A 14,334-nucleotide genomic window follows, 5' to 3' on the forward strand; every position below is an offset into this window, starting at 1 on the left:
ACTGCAGATCAAGAGGTCCTTGGTTCAAATCCGAGTGCCTTCTGTAGTATGGTTTTCATAAAAATGTAATAATTTTCACACCTTTCAATAATATCATTTAGACAGCTTATCCATATCAGGCTGAACTTAGCACAAGTTTTATTTAAACGTGACTTATGAAGTAAATTTGCTTTCTTTCTATAAAGTTTAAATAAGAAAATTAAGGAATAAAATGGAAAATTCTTTCTTTTAAATAGTGATTAAAAAAATTATGTAAATCGTTTCATTTAATACATCGGACTCTCTAAAACAAAGAGTCATTCTGTGTAATAAAAAGTCTTGAGTATTTTGTGTGATTTATGCAATCATCAAAGTCTTTTTTTTGGAAAGACTAAAGCACATCAGAGTAAAGGAAGTGCACCACAATGTAAAAGTTTCTAAAAATCTTTAAATTTTATGTATCAAAAACAAAAAAACATTATTTCTTTCATTAAAGTGTAGGGGGTATAGCTCAGTGGCAGAGCATTTGACTGCAGATCAAGAGATCCTTGGTTCAAATCCAAGTGCCCCATATAGTATGGTTTTCATAAAAATGTAACAATTTTCACACCTTTCAATAATATCATTTAGACAGCTTATCCATATCAGGCTGAACTTAGCACAAGTTTTATTTAAACGTGACTTATGAAGTAAATTTGCTTTCTTTCTATAAAGTTTAAATAAGAAAATTAAGGAATAAAATGGAAAATTCTTTCTTTTAAATAGTTATTAAAAAAATTATGTAAATCATTTCATTTAATACATCGGACTCTCTAAAACAAAGAGTCATTCTGTGTAATAAAAATTCTTGAGTATTTTGTGTGCTTTATGCAATCATCAAAGTCTTTCTTGGAAAGACTAAAGCACAACAGAGTAAAGGAAGTGCACCACAATGTAAAAGTTTCTAAAAATCTTCAAATTTTATGTATCAAAAACAAAAAAACATTATTTCTTTTATTAATATGTAGGGGGTATAGCTCAGTGGCAGAGCATTTGACTGCAGATCAAGAGGTCCTTGGCTCAAATCCAAGTGCCCCCTGTAGTATGGTTTTTATAAAAATGTAACCTTTTTCACACCTTTCAATAATATCATTTAGACAGCTTATCCATATCAGGCTGAACTTAGCACAAGTTTTGTTTAAACGTGACTTATGAAGTAAATTTGCTTTCTTTCTATAAAGTATAAATAAGAAAATTAAGGAATAAAATGGAAAATTCTTTCTTTTAAATAGTGATTAAAAAAATGATGTAAATCATTTCATTTAATGCATCAGACTCTCTAAAACAAAGAGTCATTCTGTGTAATAAAAATTCTTGAGTATTTTGTGTGATTTATGCAATCATCAAAGTCTTTTTTTTGGAAAGACTAAAGCACATCAGAGTAAAGGAAGTGCACCACAATGTAAAAGTTTCTAAAAATCTTTAAATTTTATGTATCAAAAACAAAAAAACATTATTTATTTTATTAATCTGTAGGGGGTATAGCTCAGTGGCAGAGCATTTGACTGCAGATCAAGAGGTCCTTGGTTGAAATCCGAGAGCCCCCTGTAGTATGGTTTTCATAAAAATGTAACAATTTTCACACCTTTCAATAATATCATTTAGACAGCTTATCCATATCAGGCTGAACTTAGCACAAGTTTTATTTAAACATGACTTATGAAGTAAATTTACTTTCTTTCTATAAAGTTTAAATAAGAAAATTAAGGAATAAAATGGAAAATTCTTTCTTTTAAATAGTGATTAAAAAAATTATGTAAATCGTTTCATTTAATACATCGGACTCTCTAAAACAAAGACTCATTCTGTGTAATAAAAATTCTTGAGTATTTTGTGTGCTTTATGCAATCATCAAAGCCTTTTTTGGAAAGATTAAAGCACATCAGAGTAAAGGAAGTGCACCACAATGTAAAAGTTTCTAAAAATCTTCAAATTTTATGTATCAAAAACGAAAAAACATTATTTCTTTTATTAATATGTAGGGGATATAGCTCAGTGGCAGAGCATTTGACTGCAGATTAAGAGGTCCTTGGCTCAAATCCGAGTGCCCCCTGTAGTATGGTTTTCATAAAAATGTAATAATTTTCACACCTTTCAATAATATCATTTAGACAGCTTATCCATATCAGGCTGAACTTAGCACAAGTTTTATTTAAACGTGACTTATGAAGTAAATTTGCTTTCTTTCTATAAAGTTTAAATAAGAAAATTAAGGAATAAAATGGAAAATTCTTTCTTTTAAATAGTGATTAAAAAAATTATGTAAATCGTTTCATTTAATACATTGGACTCTCTAAAACAAAGAGTCATTCTGTGTAATAAAAATTCTTGAGTATTTTGTGTGCTTTATGCAATCATCAAAGCCTTTTTTGGAAAGATTAAAGCACATCAGAGTAAAGGAAGTGCACCACAATGTAAAAGTTTCTAAAAATCTTCAAATTTTATGTATCAAAAACATAAAAACATTATTTCTTTTATTAATATGTAGGGGGTATTGCTTAGTAGCAGAGCATTTGACTGCAGATCAAGAGGTCCTTGGTTCAAATCCGAGTGCCTTCTGTAGTATGGTTTTCATAAAAATGTAATAATTTTCACACCTTTCAATAATATCATTTAGACAGCTTATCCATATCAGGCTGAACTTAGCACAAGTTTTATTTAAACGTGACTTATGAAGTAAATTTGCTTTCTTTCTATAAAGTTTAAATAAGAAAATTAAGGAATAAAATGGAAAATTCTTTCTTTTAAATAGTGATTAAAAAAATTATGTAAATCGTTTCATTTAATACATTGGACTCTCTAAAACAAAGAGTCATTCTGTGTAATAAAAATTCTTGAGTATTTTGTGTGATTTATGCAATCATCAAAGTCTTTTTTTTGGAAAGACTAAAGCACATCAGAGTAAAGGAAGTGCACCACAATGTAAAAGTTTCTAAAAATCTTTAAATTTTATGTATCAAAAACAAAAAAACATTATTTCTTTCATTAATGTGTAGGGGGTATAGCTCAGTGGCAGAGCATTTGACTGCAGATCAAGAGATCCTTGGTTCAAATCCAAGTGCCCCATATAGTATGGTTTTCATAAAAATGTAACAATTTTCACACCTTTCAATAATATCATTTAGACAGCTTATCCATATCAGGCTGAACTTAGCACAAGTTTTATTTAAACGTGACTTATGAAGTAAATTTGTTTTCTTTCTATAAAGTTTAAATAAGAAAATTAAGGAATAAAATGGAAAATTCTTTCTTTTAAATAGTGATTAAAAAATTATGTAAATCGTTTCATTTAATACATCGGACTCTCTAAAACAAAGAGTCATTCTGTGTAATAAAAATTCTTGAGTATTTTGTGTGCTTTATGCAATCATCAAAGTCTTTTTTGGACAGACTAAAGCACATCAGAGTAAAGGAAGTGCACCAAAATGTAAAAATGTCTAAAAATCTTCAAATTTTATGTATCAAAAAAAAAAAACATTATTTATTTTATTAATATGTAGGGGGTATAGCTCAGTGGCAGAGCATTTGACTGCAGATCAAGAGGTCCTTGGCTCAAATATAAGTGCCCCCTGTAGTATGGTTTTCATAAAAATGTAACAATTTTCACACATTTCAATAATATCATTTAGACAGCTTATCCATATCAGGCTGAACTTAGCACAAGTTTTATTTAAACGTGACTTATGAAGTAAATTTGCTTTCTTTCTATAAAGTTTAAATAAGAAAATTAAGGAATAAAATGGAAAATTCTTTCTTTTAAATAGTTATTAAAAAAATTATGTAAATCATTTCATTTAATACATCGGACTCTCTAAAACAAAGAGTCATTTTGTGTAATAAAAATTCTTGAGTATTTTGTGTGCTTTATGCAATCATCAAAGTCTTTCTTGGAAAGACTAAAGCACATCAGAGTGAAGGAAGTGCACCACAATGTAAAAGTTTCTAAAAATCTTCAAATTTTATGTATCAAAAACAAAAAAACATTATTTCTTTTATTAATATGTAGGGGGTATAGCTCAGTGGCAGAGCATTTGACTGCAGATCAAGAGGTCCTTGGCTCAAATCCAAGTGCCCCCTGTAGTATGTTTTTTATAAAAATGTAACCTTTTTCACACCTTTCAATAATATCATTTAGACAGCTTATCCATATCAGGCTGAACTTAGCACAAGTTTTGTTTAAACGTGACTTATGAAGTAAATTTGCTTTCTTTCTATAAAGTTTAAATAAGAAAATTAAGGAATAAAATGGAAAATTCTTTCTTTTAAATAGTGATTAAAAAAATTATGTAAATCGTTTCATTTAATACTTCGGACTCTCTAAAACAAAGAGTCATTCTGTGTAATAAAAATTCTTGAGTATTTTGTGTGATTTATGCAATCATGAAAGTCTTTTTTTTGGAAAGACTAAAGCACATCAGAGTAAAGGAAGTGCACCACAATGTAAAAGTTTCTAAAAATCTTTAAATTTTATGTATCAAAAACATAAAAACATTATTTCTTTTATTAATATGTAGGGGGTATTGCTTAGTAGCAGAGCATTTGACTGCAGATCAAGAGGTCCTTGGTTCAAATCCGAGTGCTTTCTGTAGTATGGTTTTCATAAAAATGTAATAATTTTCACACCTTTCAATAATATCATTTAGACAGCTTATCCATATCAGGCTGAACTTAGCACAAGTTTTATTTAAACGTGACTTATGAAGTAAATTTGCTTTCTTTCTATAAAGTTTAAATAAGAAAATTAAGGAATAAAATGGAAAATTCTTTCTTTTAAATAGTGATTAAAAAAATTATGTAAATCGTTTCATTTAATACATTGGACTCTCTAAAACAAAGAGTCATTCTGTGTAATAAAAATTCTTGAGTATTTTGTGTGATTTATGCAATCATCAAAGTCTTTTTTTTGGAAAGACTAAAGCACATCAGAGTAAAGGAAGTGCACCACAATGTAAAAGTTTCTAAAAATCTTTAAATTTTATGTATCAAAAACAAAAAAACATTATTTCTTTCATTAATGTGTAGGGGGTATAGCTCAGTGGCAGAGCATTTGACTGCAGATCAAGAGATCCTTGGTTCAAATCCAAGTGCCCCATATAGTATGGTTTTCATAAAAATGTAACAATTTTCACACCTTTCAATAATATCATTTAGACAGCTTATCCATATCAGGCTGAACTTAGCACAAGTTTTATTTAAACGTGACTTATGAAGTAAATTTGTTTTCTTTCTATAAAGTTTAAATAAGAAAATTAAGGAATAAAATGGAAAATTCTTTCTTTTAAATAGTGATTAAAAAATTATGTAAATCGTTTCATTTAATACATCGGACTCTCTAAAACAAAGAGTCATTCTGTGTAATAAAAATTCTTGAGTATTTTGTGTGCTTTATGCAATCATCAAAGTCTTTTTTGGAAAGACTAAAGCACATCAGAGTAAAGGAAGTGCACCAAAATGTAAAAATGTCTAAAAATCTTCAAATTTTATGTATCAAAAAAAAAAAACATTATTTATTTTATTAATATGTAGGGGGTATAGCTCAGTGGCAGAGCATTTGACTGCAGATCAAGAGGTCCTTGGCTCAAATATAAGTGCCCCCTGTAGTATGGTTTTCATAAAAATGTAACAATTTTCACACATTTCAATAATATCATTTAGACAGCTTATCCATATCAGGCTGAACTTAGCACAAGTTTTATTTAAACGTGACTTATGAAGTAAATTTGCTTTCTTTCTATAAAGTTTAAATAAGAAAATTAAGGAATAAAATGGAAAATTCTTTCTTTTAAATAGTTATTAAAAAAATTATGTAAATCATTTCATTTAATACATCGGACTCTCTAAAACAAAGAGTCATTTTGTGTAATAAAAATTCTTGAGTATTTTGTGTGCTTTATGCAATCATCAAAGTCTTTCTTGGAAAGACTAAAGCACATCAGAGTAAAGGAAGTGCACCACAATGTAAAAGTTTCTAAAAATCTTCAAATTTTATGTATCAAAAACAAAAAAACATTATTTCTTTTATTAATATGTAGGGGGTATAGCTCAGTGGCAGAGCATTTGACTGCAGATCAAGAGGTCCTTGGCTCAAATCCAAGTGCCCCCTGTAGTATGTTTTTTATAAAAATGTAACCTTTTTCACACCTTTCAATAATATCATTTAGACAGCTTATCCATATCAGGCTGAACTTAGCACAAGTTTTGTTTAAACGTGACTTATGAAGTAAATTTGCTTTCTTTCTATAAAGTATAAATAAGAAAATTAAGGAATAAAATGGAAAATTCTTTCTTTTAAATAGTGATTAAAAAAATTATGTAAATCATTTCATTTAATGCATCGGACTCTCTAAAACAAAGAGTCATTCTGTGTAATAAAAATTCTTGAGTATTTTGTGTGATTTATGCAATCATCAAAGTCTTTTTTTTGGAAAGACTAAAGCACATCAGAGTAAAGGAAGTGCACCACAATGTAAAAGTTTCTAAAAATCTTTAAATTTTATGTATCAAAAACAAAAAAACATTATTTATTTTATTAATCTGTAGGGGGTATAGCTCAGTGGCAGAGCATTTGACTGCAGAGCAAGAGGTCCTTGGTTGAAATCCGAGTGCCCCCTGTAGTATGGTTTTCATAGAAATGTAACAATTTTCACACCTTTCAATAATATCATTTAGACAGCTTATCCATATCAGGCTGAACTTAGCACAAGTTTTACTTAAACGTGACTTATGAAGTAAATTTACTTTCTTTCTATAAAGTTTAAATAAGAAAATTAAGGAATAAAATGGAAAATTCTTTCTTTTAAATAGTGATTAAAAAATTATGTAAATCGTTTCATTTAATACATCGGACTCTCTAAAACAAAGAGTCATTCTGTGTAATAAAAATTCTTGAGTATTTTGTGTGCTTTATGCAATCATCAAAGCCTTTTTTGGAAAGATTAAAGCACATCAGAGTAAAGGAAGTGCACCACAATGTAAAAGTTTCTAAAAATCTTCAAATTTTATGTATCGAAAACAAAAAAACATTATTTCTTTTATTAATATGTAGGGGATATAGCTCAGTGGCAGAGCATTTGACTGCAGATTAAGAGGTCCTTGGCTCAAATCCAAGTGCCCCCTGTAGTATGGTTTTCATAAAAATGTAACCTTTTTCACACCTTTCAATAATATCATTTAGACAGCTTATCCATATCAGGCTGAATTTAGCACAAGTTTTGTTTAAACGTGACTTATGAAGTAAATTTGCTTTCTTTCTATAAAGTTTAAATAAGAAAATTAAGGAATAAAATGGAAAATTCTTTCTTTTAAATAGTGATTAAAAAAATTATGTAAATCGTTTCATTTAATACTTCGGACTCTCTAAAACAAAGAGTCATTCTGTGTAATAAAAATTCTTGAGTATTTTGTGTGATTTATGCAATCATGAAAGTCTTTTTTTTGGAAAGACTAAAGCACATCCGAGTAAAGGAAGTGCACCACAATGTAAAAGTTTCTAAAAATCTTTAAATTTTATGTATCAAAAACATAAAAACATTATTTCTTTTATTAATATGTAGGGGGTATTGCTTAGTAGCAGAGCATTTGACTGCAGATCAAGAGGTCCTTGGTTCAAATCCGAGTGCCTTCTGAAGTAAGGTTTTCATAAAAATGTAATAATTTTCACACCTTTCAATAATATCATTTAGACAGCTTATCCATATCAGGCTGAACTTAGCACAAGTTTTATTTAAACGTGACTTATGAAGTAAATTTGCTTTCTTTCTATAAAGTTTAAATAAGAAAATTAAGGAATAAAATGGAAAATTCTTTCTTTTAAATAGTGATTAAAAAAATTATGTAAATCATTTCATTTAATACATCGGACTCTCTAAAACAAAGAGTCATTCTGTTTAATAAAAATTCTTGAGTATTTTGTGTGCTTTATGCAATCATCAAAGTGTTTCTTGGAAAGACTAAAGCACATCAGAGTAAAGGAAGTGAACCACAATGTAAAAGTTTCTAAAAATCTTCAAATTTTATTTATCAAAAACAAAAAACATTATTTCTTTTAATAATATGTAGGGGGTATAGCTCAGTGGCAGAGCATTTGACTGCAGATCAAGAGGTCCTTGGTTCAAATCCGAGTGCCCCCTGTAGTATGGTTTTCATAAAAATGTAACAATTTTCCCACCTTTCAATAATATCATTTAGACAGCTTATCCATATCAGGCTGAACTTAGCACAAGTTTTATTTAAACGTGACTTATGAAGTAAATTTGCTTTCTTTCTATAAAGTTTAAATAAGAAAATTAAGGAATAAAATGGAAAATTCTTTCTTTTAAATAGTGATTAAAAAAATTATGTAAATCATTTCATTTAATACATCGGACTCTCTAAAACAAAGAGTCATTCTGTGTAATAAAAATTCTTGAGTATTTTGTGTGCTTTATGCAATCATCAAAGCCTTTTTTGGAAAGATTAAAGCACATCAGAGTAAAGGAAGTGCACCACAATGTAAAAGTTTCTAAAAATCTTTAAATTTTATGTATCAAAAACAAAAAAACATTATTTCTTTCATTAATGTGTAGGGGGTATAGCTCAGTGGCAGAGCATTTGACTGCAGATCAAGAGGTCCTTGGCTCAAATCCGAGTGCCCCCTGTAGTATGGTTTTCATAAAAATGTAACCTTTTTCACACCTTTCAATAATATCATTTAGACAGCTTATCCATATCAGTCTGAACTTAGCACAAGTTTTGTTTAAACGTGACTTATGAAGTAAATTTGCTTTCTTTCTATAAAGTTTAAATAAGAAAATTAAGGAATAAAATGGAAAATTCTTTCTTTTAAATAGTGATTAAAAAAATTATGTAAATCGTTTCATTTAATACTTCGGACTCTCTAAAACAAAGAGTCATTCTGTGTAATAAAAATTCTTGAGTATTTTGTGTGATTTATGCAATCATGAAAGTCTTTTTTTTGGAAAGACTAAAGCACATCAGAGTAAAGGAAGTGCACCACAATGTAAAAGTTTCTAAAAATCTTTAAATTTTATGTATCAAAAACAAAAAAACATTATTTCTTTTATTAATATGTAGGGGGTATTGCTCAGTGGCAGAGCATTTGACTGCAGATCAAGAGGTCCTTGGTTCAAATCCGAGTGCCCCCTGTAGTATGGTTTTCATAAAAATGTAGCAATTTTCACACCTTTCAATAATATCATTTAGACAGCTTATCCATATCAGGCTGAACTTAGCACAAGTTTTATTTAAACGTGACTTATGAAGTAAATTTGCTTTCTTTCTATAAAGTTTAAATAAGAAAATTAAGGAATAAAATGGAAAATTCTTTCTTTTAAATAGTGATTAAAAAAATTATGTAAATCGTTTCATTTAATACATCGGACTCTCTAAAACAAAGAGTCATTCTGTGTAATAAAAATTCTTGAGTATTTTGTGTGATTTATGCAATCATCAAAGTCTTTTTTTTGGAAAGACTAAAGCACATCAGAGTAAAGGAAGTGCACCACAATGTAAAAGTTTCTAAAAATCTTTAAATTTTATGTATCAAAAACAAAAAAAAAAAATTTCTTTCATTAATGTGTAGGGGGTATATCTCAGTGGCAGAGCATTTGACTGCAGATTAAGAGATCCTTGGTTCAAATCTGAGTGCCCCATATAGTATGGTTTTCATAAAAATGTAACAATTTTCCCACCTTTCAATAATATCATTTAGACAGCTTATCCATATCAGGCTGAACTTAGCACAAGTTTTATTTAAACGTGACTTATGAAGTAAATTTGCTTTCTTTCTATAAAGTTTAAATAAGAAAATTAAGGAATAAAATGGAAAATTCTTTCTTTTAAATAGTGATTAAAAAAATTATGTAAATCGTTTCATTTAATACATCGGACTCTCTAAAACAAAGAGTCATTCTGTGTAATAAAAATTCTTGAGTATTTTGTGTGCTTTATGCAATCATCAAAGTCTTTTTTGGAAAGACTAAAGCACATCAGAGTAAAGGAAGTGCACCACAATGTAAAAATGTCTAAACATCTTAAAATTTTATGTATCAAAAACAAAAAAACATTATTTCTTTTATTAATATGTAGGGGGTATAGCTCAGTGGCAGAGCATTTGACTGCAGATCAAGAGGTCCTTGGCTCAAATCTAAGTGCCCCCTGTAGTATAGTTTTCATAAAAATGTAACAATTTTCACACCTTTCAATAATATCATTTAGACAGCTTATCCATATCAGGCTGAACTTAGCACAAGTTTTATTTAAACGTGACTTATGAAGTAAATTTGCTTTCTTTCTATAAAGTTTAAATAAGAAAATTAAGGAATAAAATGGAAAATTCTTTCTTTTAAATAGTTATTAAAAAAATTATGTAAATCGTTTCATTTAATACATCGGACTCTCTAAAACAAAGAGTCATTCTGTGTAATAAAAAATTCTTGAGTGTTTTGTGTGCTTTATGCAATCATCAAAGTCTTTTTTGGAAAGACTAAAGCACATCAGAGTAAAGGAAGTGCACCACAATGTAAAAATGTATAAACATCTTAAAATTTTATGTATCAAAAACAAAAAAACATTATTTCTTTTATTAATATGTAGGGGGTATAGCTCAGTGGCAGAGCATTTGACTGCAGATCAAGAGGTCCTTGGCTCAAATCTAAGTGCCCCCTGTAGTATAGTTTTCATAAAAATGTAACAATTTTCACACCTTTCAATAATATCATTTAGACAGCTTATCCATATCAGGCTGAACTTAGCACAAGTTTTATTTAAACGTGACTTATGAAGTAAATTTGCTTTCTTTCTATAAAGTTTAAATAAGAAAATTAAGGAATAAAATGGAAAATTCTTTCTTTTAAATAGTTATTAAAAAAATTATGTAAATCGTTTCATTTAATACATCGGACTCTCTAAAACAAAGAGTCATTCTGTGTAATAAAAATTCTTGAGTATTTTGTGTGATTTATGCAATCATCAAAGTCCTTTTTTTGGAAAGACTAAAGCACATCAGAGTAAAGGAAGTGCACCACAATGTAAAAGTTTCTAAAAATCTTTAAATTTTATGTATCAAAAACAAAAAAACATTATTTCTTTTATTAATAAGTAGGGGGTATAGCTCAGTGGCAGAGCATTTGACTGCAGATCAAGAGGTCCTTGGTTCAAATCTGAGTGCCCCCTGTAGTATGGTTTTCATAAAAATGTAACAATTTTCACACCTTTCAATAATATCATTTAGACAGCTTATCCATATCAGGCTGAACTTAGCACAAGTTTTATTTAAACGTGACTTATGAAGTAAATTTGCTTTCTTTCTTTAAAGTTTAAATAAGAAAATTAAGGAATAAAATGGAAAATTCTTTCTTTTAAATAGTGACTAAAAAAATTATGTAAATCGTTTCATTTAATACTTCGGACTCTCTAAAACAAAGAGTCATTCTGTGTAATAAAAATTCTTGAGTATTTTGTGTGATTTATGCAATCATCAAAGTCCTTTTTTTGGAAAGACTAAAGCACATCAGAGTAAAGGAAGTGCACCACAATGTAAAAGTTTCTAAAAATCTTTAAATTTTATGTATCAAAAACAAAAAAACATTATTTATTTTATTAATCTGTAGGGGGTATATCTCAGTGGCAGAGCATTTGACTGCAGAGCACAGAGGTCCTTGGTTGAAATCCGAGTGCCCCCTGTTGTATGGTTTTCATAGAAATGTAACAATTTTCACACCTTTCAATAATATCATTTAGACAGCTTATCCATATCAGGCTGAACTTAGCACAAGTTTTATTTAAACGTGACTTATGAAGTAAATTTACTTTCTTTCTATAAAGTTTAAATAAGAAAATTAAGGCATAAAATGGAAAATTCTTTCTTTTAAATAGTGATTAAAAAATTATGTAAATCGTTTCATTTAATACATCGGACTCTCTAAAACAAAGAGTCATTCTGTGTAATAAAAATTCTTGAGTATTTTGTGTGCTTTATGCAATCATCAAAGCCTTTTTTGGAAAGATTAAAGCACATCAGAGTAAAGGAAGTGCACCACAATGTAAAAGTTTATAAAAATCTTCAAATTTTATGTATCGAAAACAAAAAAACATTATTTCTTTTATTAATATGTAGGGGATATAGCTCAGTGGCAGAGCATTTGACTGCAGATTAAGAGGTCCTTGGCTCAAATCCGAGTGCCCCCTGTAGTATGGTTTTCATAAAAATGTAACCTTTTTCACACCTTTCAATAATATCATTTAGACAGCTTATCCATATCAGGCTGAACTTAGCACAAGTTTTGTTTAAACGTGACTTATGAAGTAAATTTGCTTTCTTTCTATAAAGTTTAAATAAGAAAATTAAGGAATAAAATGGAAAATTCTTTCTTTTAAATAGTGATTAAAAAAATTATGTAAATCGTTTCATTTAATACTTCGGACTCTCTAAAACAAAGAGTCATTCTGTGTAATAAAAATTCTTGAGTATTTTGTGTGATTTATGCAATCATGAAAGTCTTTTTTTTGGAAAGACTAAAGCACATCAGAGTAAAGGAAGTGCACCACAATGTAAAAGTTTCTAAAAATCTTTAATTTTTATGTATCAAAAACATAAAAACATTATTTCTTTTATTAATATGTAGGGGGTATTGCTTAGTAGCAGAGCATTTGACTGCAGATCAAGAGGTCCTTGGTTCAAATCCGAGTGCCTTCTGAAGTAAGGTTTTCATAAAAATGTAATAATTTTCACACCTTTCAATAATATCATTTAGACAGCTTATCCATATCAGGCTGAACTTAGCACAAGTTTTATTTAAACGTGACTTATGAAGTAAATTTGCTTTCTTTCTATAAAGTTTAAATAAGAAAATTAAGGAATAAAATGGAAAATTCTTTCTTTTAAATAGAGATTAAAAAAATTATGTAAATCATTTCATTTAATACATCGGACTCTCTAAAACAAAGAGTCATTCTGTTTAATAAAAATTCTTGAGTATTTTGTGTGCTTTATGCAATCATCAAAGTGTTTCTTGGAAAGACTAAAGCACATCAGAGTAAAGGAAGTGAACCACAATGTAAAAGTTTCTAAAAATCTTCAAATTTTATTTATCAAAAACAAAAAACATTATTTCTTTTAATAATATGTAGTGGGTATAGCTCAGTGGCAGAGCATTTGACTGCAGATCAAGAGGTCCTTGGTTCAAATCCGAGTGCCCCCTGTAGTATGGTTTTCATAAAAATGTAACAATTTTCACACCTTTCAATAATATCATTTAGACAGCTTATCCATATCAGGCTGAACTTAGCACAAGTTTTATTTAAACGTGACTTATGAAGTAAATTTGCTTTCTTTCTATAAAGTTTAAATAAGAAAATTAAGGAATAAAATGGAAAATTCTTTCTTTTAAATAGTGATTAAAAAAATTATGTAAATCATTTCATTTAATACATCGGACTCTCTAAAACAAAGAGTCATTCTGTGTAATAAAAATTCTTGAGTATTTTGTGTGCTTTATGCAATCATCAAAGCCTTTTTTGGAAAGATTAAAGCACATCAGAGTAAAGGAAGTGCACCACAATGTAAAAGTTTCTAAAAATCTTTAAATTTTATGTATCAAAAACAAAAAAACATTATTTCTTTTATTAATATGTAGGGGGTATTGCTCAGTGGCAGAGCATTTGACTGCAGATCAAGAGGTCCTTGGTTCAAATCCGAGTGCCCCCTGTAGTATGGTTTTCATAAAAATGTAGCAATTTTCACACCTTTCAATAATATCATTTAGACAGCTTATCCATATCAGGCTGAACTTAGCACAAGTTTTATTTAAACGTGACTTATGAAGTAAATTTGCTTTCTTTCTATAAAGTTTAAATAAGAAAATTAAGGAATAAAATGGAAAATTCTTTCTTTTAAATAGTGATTAAAAAAATTATGTAAATCGTTTCATTTAATACATCGGACTCTCTAAAACAAAGAGTCATTCTGTGTAATAAAAATTCTTGAGTATTTTGTGTGATTTATGCAATCATCAAAGTCTTTTTTTTGGAAAGACTAAAGCACATCAGAGTAAAGGAAGTGCACCACAATGTAAAAGTTTCTAAAAATCTTTAAATTTTATGTATCAAAAACAAAAAAACATTATTTCTTTCATTAATGTGTAGGGGGTATATCTCAGTGGCAGAGCATTTGACTGCAGATTAAGAGATCCTTGGTTCAAATCTGAGTGCCCCATATAGTATGGTTTTCATAAAAATGTAACAATTTTCACACCTTTCAATAATATCATTTAGACAGCTTATCCATATCAGGCTGAACTTAGCACAAGTTTTATTTAA

General features: G+C 28.7%; 5 non-coding genes across 5 annotated transcripts; all 5 read left to right on the forward strand.

Annotated features, from left to right (window-relative positions):
- Nucleotides 1-8,075: 8,075 nt before the first annotated feature.
- On the forward strand, nt 8,076-8,147 carry TRNAC-GCA (transfer RNA cysteine (anticodon GCA)). The gene has a single exon. It is a non-coding gene; the product is annotated as a tRNA-Cys (tRNA).
- Nucleotides 8,148-9,089: 942 nt separating this feature from the next.
- Nucleotides 9,090-9,161, forward strand: TRNAC-GCA (transfer RNA cysteine (anticodon GCA)). Its single transcript has one exon. It is a non-coding gene; the product is annotated as a tRNA-Cys (tRNA).
- Nucleotides 9,162-11,118: 1,957 nt separating this feature from the next.
- TRNAC-GCA (transfer RNA cysteine (anticodon GCA)) lies at nt 11,119-11,190 on the forward strand. Its single transcript has one exon. It is a non-coding gene; the product is annotated as a tRNA-Cys (tRNA).
- A 1,955-nt stretch (nt 11,191-13,145) lies between these two features.
- TRNAC-GCA (transfer RNA cysteine (anticodon GCA)) lies at nt 13,146-13,217 on the forward strand. The gene has a single exon. It is a non-coding gene; the product is annotated as a tRNA-Cys (tRNA).
- A 434-nt stretch (nt 13,218-13,651) lies between these two features.
- TRNAC-GCA (transfer RNA cysteine (anticodon GCA)) lies at nt 13,652-13,723 on the forward strand. Its single transcript has one exon. It is a non-coding gene; the product is annotated as a tRNA-Cys (tRNA).
- The last annotated feature ends 611 nt before the right edge of the window (nt 13,724-14,334 follow it).

This window comes from Anomaloglossus baeobatrachus, chromosome 1 (genome assembly GCF_048569485.1).
Source record: "Anomaloglossus baeobatrachus isolate aAnoBae1 chromosome 1, aAnoBae1.hap1, whole genome shotgun sequence".
In the NCBI taxonomy this organism is placed as follows: Eukaryota; Metazoa; Chordata; class Amphibia; order Anura; family Aromobatidae; genus Anomaloglossus; species Anomaloglossus baeobatrachus.